The 9,353-nt window shown below is 41.0% G+C and overlaps 1 long non-coding RNA gene across 1 annotated transcript; it reads left to right on the top strand.

The window, feature by feature from the left end:
- The first annotated feature begins 3,116 nt into the window (after positions 1-3,116).
- Positions 3,117-4,576, top strand: LOC122054038. The gene is made up of 4 exons (XR_006132529.1): positions 3,117-3,528; positions 3,605-3,763; positions 3,854-3,949; positions 4,516-4,576. It is a non-coding gene; the product is annotated as an uncharacterized LOC122054038 (long non-coding RNA).
- Positions 4,577-9,353: the final 4,777 nt, after the last annotated feature.

Raw genomic sequence — 9,353 nt, forward strand, 5'->3', positions numbered from 1 at the left:
TTACTCCGCAGCTCTGATCGATCCGTGGATCGATCCAAAGCCTCCTCGATTGGGAATAATCGAATCGATTGGGATCCGACCGTTGCGTCAGATTTGAACCGCAGACGGCGTTGTCTTGGCATCTCTTCTCGATTCATATCGGATCTTTCGCCACTCCTCCTCCACAAGACTCACAAAGCTCGGATCGCCCTTGAAGGATCTTGGAAGTTCTCCAAGTCAAGAGGCGGATCAAAGCCAAGAAGAGAAGCTAGGGTTAGGGTTTTGTACTCATTGTAAGCTTGTAAGCTTGTATTTCTTGTATCCTTTCCCTCTCTTCTTGTACTGAGTCTTGTAGGGCTTCTCCGCCTTTGGTAGTTACCATAAAGGAGAGTTTTATTAGTGGAGGGTGTGTGTGTTGGTGTGGATCCTTGGATTAGTCACCTCTTGTGAGGTGGATACCAAGTAAACCAACCGTGTTAGCGTTGTGTGATTGTTTCTTTGTATTTTCGCTGCATATCCTTGAAGAAACAAGCAACGAAGCACACCGAGCAAGCGACGAGCTATTCCCCCCCCCCCCCCCCCCCCTCTAGCTACTTTTGGTCCTAACATATATATCTTGCAAAATAGATTGTTAGCACATTTTATAATAGTATGAATTAGTACAAATAGTATGACTTAGATTCCGTCTTTCCGAGACCGGAATCTAGTCACGATCTCGACTTAGACATCCGAAATGGATCTAAGCCGGATCGACGCCTAATGTTCCCTTCCCGAAGCGTCTCTGATCACTCCTCTGAGGCGATTCTTACCTCGCCAAGCAGTGTCGCCTCGCTTGTGGCACCGATGTCACTTCTCATGAAGCTATCATTGCCCGCGAGGTAGGCGGCGTCGCCACTCATGACGGCAGCGCCGCCTGTTCTTGAAGCTATCATTGGTCGCCTGTTCGCCACTCATGTTATTTTTGACTTATTTGCAATGCTGGCTTTGACTCTAAATCTAGTTTAATTGCTTCATTTGTATCACCTTTGGACTTTAATGGTATAATCAATTTCTGATGGAACACACTTTGTTAGTGAAAAGACGCAAAAATAAATAAAACAGGTACATGGGTTTTAAAGTTAGTTTTAGTGTTTTCAATTTGGTTAAGTTAACTTAACCACCTAACCCTCCCCCTTTGGCATTCATCAAAAAATAAGCAAGGGTAAACAAGCATAGTGTAGGGTTACTGTAAGAAGTAATCAATTAAAAAACAGTTAATTTTGAAAAATATCTAAGTTTGATTCAAAATTCAAAGATACTGATAAAAGTACAAACACCAAGTTAAAAAGATAGTCAAGTTGACTTGGGGGAGACAAGTTTAATTTTGAAAAGTATAAGTTTAAAGTTAATTAAGTTTAACTTTTCAAACGTATAAAATTTTTCAAATCAGGTTTTTCAAATTTACTTTTCAAGTTTAAGTAACATTTACTTTTCAAAAGGTAATTTCTACTTTTCAAATTCCAATTTTCAAATTTGATTTTTCAAAACAAAGCAAAAAAAAAATTTTAATTTTTCAAAAGACAAGTAAAATTTTATCCAAAATAAATTTGTTAAGGCTAATTTGATAAAAGCTAAGTTTGGAAAGTTTAAGTTTCACGCATATGTTACAAAACTGAATAAGTTTAGATTTGTAATAATTTTCACCTTTAAAATCAAGTTTAAAAATTAGGTGGGATTTTTAAACTTCCAAATTTTCAAATACTCAGTTAAATTTAACTTTTCAAAAAATAAGTTAGTTTTAAAATAGATGTACAAATACATACAAAATTTTAATTAATTTCTCCCCCTGAACTTGACACTTAAAATTACACAACTGTCTAACCAATTAGGTACTAACTAACTATCAGAAGATAGTAGCTTTCACTTGGTTAGTCAGATTAAGTTGATTATAAGCAGTCAGTGTTTGACTTGACTGATGAACTTAATCTGATTAATGTCTAATTTGTATTTAATGTCTAGACTTATGCTGATGCACTGAAATAAGCATCTTAAGTCCAGACAGTTTGCCTATGCATCTCACCCCTTTCTATGTTTGTCAAACACAAGCAAGGTAAACCTAAGGTGTTGGTGAGATGCTCAACAACTAGTCCTATGGGTACATGCTTTCTAAGGATTCAAAAACTAGTCTAAGGCAAAAACTGTTTTTGAAAATCTAAAAATGGAAAGTTTTGAAAACAAACAAACAAACAGGTTTAACTTATAATTTGAAAAAATTATTTTTGAAAACGATTTTGAAAAATCCTAGTCTATTAAGCACATCCCTAATTTTCGACGTAAGTTGCTAAATTCACTTTCAGGGAGTGGTTTTGTGAAAATGTCAGCTAAATTTGATTTGGACTCAATGTATTTGAGTTCAATATCACCTTTAGTAACATGATCCCTGATAAAGTGGTGTCTAATTTCAATATGTTTGGTTCTTGAATGATGCACAGGGTTCTTGGTTAAGTTAATTGAACTTATATTGTCAATTAATACTTTTATTTTGATATTTAAGTTGAAATCTTTTAGAGTATGCATCATCCATAATAATTGTGCAACACATTCGCCTATAGCTATGTATTCTGACTCAGTTGTAGATAGAGCAACACAATGTTGCTTTCTACTAAACCAGCTGACAAGTGATGAACCTAATAATTCGCCTCCACCACTTGTGCTTTTGCGGTCTAATTTACATCCAGCATAATCTGAGTCAGAATACCCTATTAGTTCAAAATTATTTGTCCTAGGATACCAAATTCCTACATTTGTTGTTCCCTTAAGATATCTAAAAATTCTTTTAACTTGTGTCAAATGGGATTCCTTAGCACAAGTTTGGTATCTAGCACACATACTAACTGCAAATAAAATATCAGGTCGGCTTGTAGTTAAGTACAGTAGGCTACCTATTGCACTCCTATTGTAAGATACCGAAAAATTCAATAATAAATATTATTGGATGGAAAATTTTATTGGATTTTTCGGGGATTTTTAGAAATTTTCTGGGAATTTTTCAGAGCTCGTAAGACGGGTTTTGAGGGGATCAATTTCAGGTACAAATAAGGCCTATTTGGGACACCCGTTTAGGTGAGGAAATGTTTATAATTATAAATCATTTTCTTTCCTTTAATTATCTTCCCAAACGCCGTTTCCCCCAAACTCGAAGCCGATCCTTCCTCCTCTCCTTCCTTCCCCGACCTCCCTTCCTTCTCCGATCTCCCTCGCAGACGAGCGACGATTGGCGATTCCTCCTTCCCTTCTCGGTGTCGCCGGCGCAAAGCAACCACCGAAGCTTTAGGAGGGAGCTAGTTGCTGATCCTCCGTCTTCTCCCTCTCGATTTCTCTCTCCCGAACGATCCGACGCGACCCCGACGTCGATGTTTCCTCGACAACCTCGGCCTCACTGCGTCGCCTGAGGATTGTCGTCCGAATCTTGAAGGTGCTGGCGCTGTCCAAGCCTTCCCTGGTGGAGTGATCTCCTTCTCGGCCATTGTTGCGCTCGATTTGGTGGGATCTGATCTAGGGCACAGCGAGGTTCGAATCGCATCGCTCCCAGCCGGTTATTCCCTTGTTCTTCTCTATGATTTGTTCGTTGGAATTTGATCTGCAGCTCCACACTTGCTGGATCAGATCGGAACAACACCATTGGAGGCAATCGATCAAGGAGGAGGCATTGGATTAGCATATTGGTGGATTTTCTTCTATGTCGATCACTACTCTCTTTCCAGCTGCTGTTTAGGTTTTGGCTAAAGGATTGGGGTCTATTAAGGTGAGTAATGTCTCTGTTTGTTAGGGGTTTCAATAATTCTTTGCTGTACAATTGAGTTCTAGATTGATCCTTGGAGGAATGGTTGGGTAGGGTTTTTGTAGTTCCTGGACAGTGGGTATCCTTTATAGCTTCTTGGCAGTGAGTTGTAGGGTTGCCGAGCTACTGGAATTGCTGTCATACTTCAAGGTTAGTGCTTTTCTAGTGTTGTACTTGGGTATCCTATTCGTATGATGCTAAATTGGAGTTTCTATGGGTTGTGAGACTTTGTTCTGCTTAGATTTATGAGTAGTGTGATGTAGGATTGATTCTTGATGTTAGTTGTTGATACATAGATTAAATGATGGTGATAAATGGATTAAATGGTTATAATTTGGAATTTGATTATGATAAGTTGATTTGTGATGGTTATTTGGTGAAGGATTTATGTAAATGGATACATGATCATTATTGGTATGTGTTGAATTGATGGGGGTTTGTATTAAGTTGAAATTTGTGGATATGATGATTAGATGATGTAGATTGTTATGTGATCGTTCTTGAGATCATCGGATTGATTGTTGGTTGGATTATCGGATGTGGTGGTTTGGTTAGTTGTTGAGGATTGAAGTGAGGGATTGTGGATTTAGTTAAACTTAATTGGATTAAGGGATTAGGTTAATTATTTCGATTAGGGGTTTCCCTAATTAGATTGGGAAGTTTTATTTAGCTATTTACTACCTGGGTAATTAGCTAAATATATTATGTGATCGCAGGTCTTGGGATCGGGACGAGCGTCTCGACGTTGGAGTATTTGACGCGATCGACAGATAAAGGCGGGTATTTCTTCGATTTTATTGAGCTTAGTGCATGGTTTTACGAGATGGTTTAGGATGCTTTATCTTATATCGTGTTCGTTTGTTGCTTTCCTGCTGATACCGATGCTTGACCCTTGTGATGATCTATTCGATTCTTATACAGTCTACACTTTGGATTATCTATACTCGTGGTATTTGTGTACATATAGAGTATGTATGGTAGGATTACTCGTTGGTGGTATTCATATGAGGCTTGTCCATCCGTACGTCGTGTATACCGTCCGGTGTGATGATTGGAGTTGTGTTGATTCACGTCCGCGGTTTATACCCGTGTTTCATGTGTTTTACCGGAGGATACACGCTGATTGTAACGTGGGTCAGTAGGTGTGTCCGCTGAGGTTATGGAGATTTTCGTGACTCATGTGTAGTTATATGTATGTTCGTGGGATATATGAGGTATCACGATGATTATACTCATGTTGGAGGCATTTATGTGGCATGGATGATGACGGTGTCCGTATCACGATTATATATATATATCATCATGTTCATCATACACGTATAACCGACGACCATCGCCTCCCTCAGAGTCGAGAGGGTCACGCCTTTATACCGCCCATCTACCACTGATGAGAGTGGTAGTGGGGAGGAAGCCCGCCGCTACATACCGCCAAGAATTCGTCCCCCACCACTGGAGTAGCGAGTCTCGAGGGCACAGTGTCGAGGGCTGAGATGCGAGTGGTCGTGACCCTTAGCAGTGGTTATATAACTACTACCGACCGTCCGCCTGCCGATAAATGTGCTCTGTCTGAGGCTAGTACTTCATTACAGCACCCAAGCCTCCGGCCACAGGGTCGCGTGTGTCTAGAGAGGCGGCGGGGCGCACCACGAGCACGACGACATCGACATTCACGCAGTGCATCTGGAGATATATTTGCATACGCCAGATACTAGCAGGTGTGCTGTGGTACGTCAGATTGTCATGACGATCAGACATGGTCATACGCCGCATAATGCCATTTATTTTATGTATTCAGCAAGTGATTTATATCGCACAAAGTACGTGTGTCTGCTAGATCCACCGAGGTTACCGATCTCGTATCTCATACGATTTCAGATCGTGATTTACCATTACGCCGCAGGGGTCAGGCAACAGACGCCGCTTATGACACGAGTTATTCCGTATGCTCGATGCATCAAGTTACGATAGACGATCACGTTTTGCTTCCATCGAGACGTGATACTTGATCTCCGTTTATATGGACCACGACTATCATTTCTATTACCCATTGAGTTACCTATACTCACCGCACGATACATTTATGTTTTCTAGCTTGAGATGGTCAGTGTCGCCGAGATTCTCCCGGGTCCCACGCCACATCCAAGACCGCTTATTTTCTTTTCAGATATTCTTTTATTATTTTCGCATCAGATTTCGTGATACCCGCTATCCTATGGTTTCGTGTTGTATTAGGTTTGCCGTGGCACGCATTGTATTTATTCGCGGCTGGCTTTCCTTCGCTTTTCCAGAGCTTGCATGGCTGCTTTTTATATAACCGCGCTGTCAGGATTGTTTATCTCAAACGCTGTTATTATAATCTGGTGTGTATATAAATATTCCACCGCATGCTACGATGTATTGGTAGTGACGCTCGATTGTCACCAAGATCGGGAGGTCACGGATTTTTCCCAGCAGACTCCTTCGGGCGTGACAATTTAGTGATCTGAGCTGTACGGCCCCGCTTTGTTTTGTTTTGATTGAGATTTATCCGATACCAATTTGGTATCCGAGTAGGTACGATGCCTATTATTCGTGTTTTCGATTTCGTGATTCGTTTTCTCGATGTGACTTTTCAAGTTTGGACCAGCAAAGGACATCTCCAGCCATGAGGTATGCTGCATATCATATCAGCATTGCGTACTGTGTACGTTGCTCATATAGTTACGATATGTGTTAGTACTTTGTTAAGATTGCCATTTGTTTGCACTATACATTTCATGCAGTAGGTCAATCATCGATCACTACCGACCCACCGGAGATCAAGGATTTACAGCCTCAGATTTCCTCCTATCATACTACTAGCTCGGTTGAAAGTTGTAGTCTCATACTAGTCTTGGTTACTATTAGCTAGACGGTGGACGATATCCAGATACCCATGTCACCGCTTAGAAAACCGCCGCTGACGATTGATTTACTTGGTCGACTTGAGTAGTTATGGTTCAATCGACGACCCGTTGACTGGTAGTGGTGGATCGATTTTACCTTAGTCGCTTTGACGAGGATCGATTTATCCTTATTAGATCGCTTAGTCGACGATCGATTTATTTAGCAGCTCGATCACTGTATCGCCATACTTCATTTTAGAGATTCCGACCAGTTACTGTGTTGGGTTAGATATTTGGGAGACTCACTGAGTACGTGACTTGCACCGCCGGAAGGATCGAGTTAGTCAGATACCATCGGCTTACTGATCACTGTAGGGGTCATGTGATCCTATTCCACGGGACTTGACCACGGATCGTTTGACTGATAGGACGACTTAAGGTACATTCTGATAGATACCTCCATATGGAAAAGTGTAAAACTATTCGCTTAACACTTCGAGATACAACCGCTGGTATATTTGGAGAGTACATCTTGATATATGATCTTCGAGGGTAGAGCCATCGATGATATTTTGATCATTGTTTAGTCAGAGTGCCTCATCTTTGTGTTCATCGCTCGACATCGGAGGTCACGAGCCTCTGACGGAGCAATCGTAGCTGATGGGTACAAGACAACGGTTAGACGACTCACTAACATTGTTTTTATCTGGCTTAAGACCTTGGTCACGTGATCATTTTACCAGATCTTGTAGTCTATATCTCGATTAGAGGGTTCAATTTTATCGATATTCACGGGATAGGATGATTATGAGAGTGGAGATATCTTCCGGATGGGAGACCAATGTAAGGTCAGCGACCCTTCGACTTGATCGACCTCCGCTACTACGGATATACGAGTATCTAAGAGGACGAGACGATGAGATTCGTAGACCTTTCGATACATTTAGTACGTGGGCAAAGTGTGGAAGATCGATGCTTCTTCTCTATCCGTGTTTAGAGACTATCCGTACGATTGATCGATGTTGAGGACGATCGAGTTCGTGATATCGTGAGATCCGTGTGGTGATATGTTATCTTTGACGATCTATTAGTGGATATTTGATTCACGATCTATTGTTTAGTATTTGATGTTGATGGACTGAGGAGTAGCACTTATGTGATATTTACGGATTCGTGATTTATACTGTGATCGATCACAAATTGGGGATCTTATGGTCGAGAGTGTCTCATTGTATGGATATAACGAGTCCTTGGTATTACCATTTAGGCATACCGTGCTCAGATGTTTTCATGGATTCGAGGTATTCGTATTCCTAGGGTGTTCGGATTAGTTTTCATTGTCTCATCGACGATGTCATGATCTATTCCGATCCGAGGTGGATCATGTACACCAGCTTCAAGATAGTCTCAGGGATGTTTCACGAGAACATCTATATGTGGTTAGTAGTACGTATCTGATTGTCTTTACGAGTTTTGCGACACGTCATGGTTAGCAAAGGATACCGGATCCACAGAGATGAGGTGGCTATCACTGAAGTAGCGTAGTCTATACCGAGATTCACCGCTCCTTCCTCGATCCGCTAGATATTATCGGAGATCGATTGAGGGTTTCTCCAAGATTGTTATACCGCCGATCGACTATTCGTGACGAGTATGAAATTTTCCCGGATGACACTTACGAGATCGGCCGGAGTCGAAACGGAAGTTGTTAACCGCACCGCCTTAGTTATACTTTAGTGTAGACGGATCAGTACTTACACATACGTATCGCACCCGAGGTTCGTGCGCCTGACGAGTATGAGCGAGTAGTCTCGTACATTAGTTCAATTCTAAACGAGAATTTGATTTTATTTCTGGAGATTATGGGTGTTTCGAGTCACTTATCCCAAGGAGTTACTATAGAAACACATCGATCCGATTCGCGATACATCCGGTGACATCCGATGTATGGAGAGATTGGAGCATTCCTATTGTGGAACGACATTAAGAAAGACATCGCGAATCTGTAGCTGATGTCTAGTGTGTTAGTGCGGAGGCGAACATCTGATACGAGGATTGTTTTAGTCGACTCGTATTGGAGTGGAGTTAGAGCACGCGGATTTCATGGGATTATCCAGATACGGAGAGGATACGATGGTATGGGCATTCATGTTACACGACTTGCCCCTAGCTATCGATTCAGAGGACGGATTTTAGATCGAGTAGCAGGATTATACTCTAGGAGATTACCGCTGAACCTCATATCTCTTCTCTGGTGATCTATCACGATTTTAAAGGTACAATTTAGGGTTGCTGAGACTTTAGATTCGTAGTTTTCACTAAAGATTTTTCTTGATGTTCTACAGTCGGCTGGAGTCTATTCGTGATGGCGAGATGCGGCAGCAACATCACAATTTGGAGTCTTGTCAGAGAGTTAGCTTAGATTTAGAGCTCACTTTTGACAGCGTAAAGCTCAGATCGAAATTGATTGTTTTGATTTGGATTGCTTGAAGTGTTTTTGGGGTATTATCGTTGGATGAGCCTATGATTTGACCAGTAAATTTGGGGACCAAATTTTTATTAGAGGGGGAGGATGTAAGATACCGAAAAATTCAATAATAAATATTATTGGATGGAAAATTTTATTGGATTTTTCGGGGATTTTTAGAAATTTTCTGGGAATTTTTCAGAGCTCGTAAGACGGGTTTTGA

Source organism: Zingiber officinale, chromosome 3A, assembly GCF_018446385.1.
Source record: "Zingiber officinale cultivar Zhangliang chromosome 3A, Zo_v1.1, whole genome shotgun sequence".
NCBI lineage: Eukaryota > Viridiplantae > Streptophyta > Magnoliopsida > Zingiberales > Zingiberaceae > Zingiber > Zingiber officinale.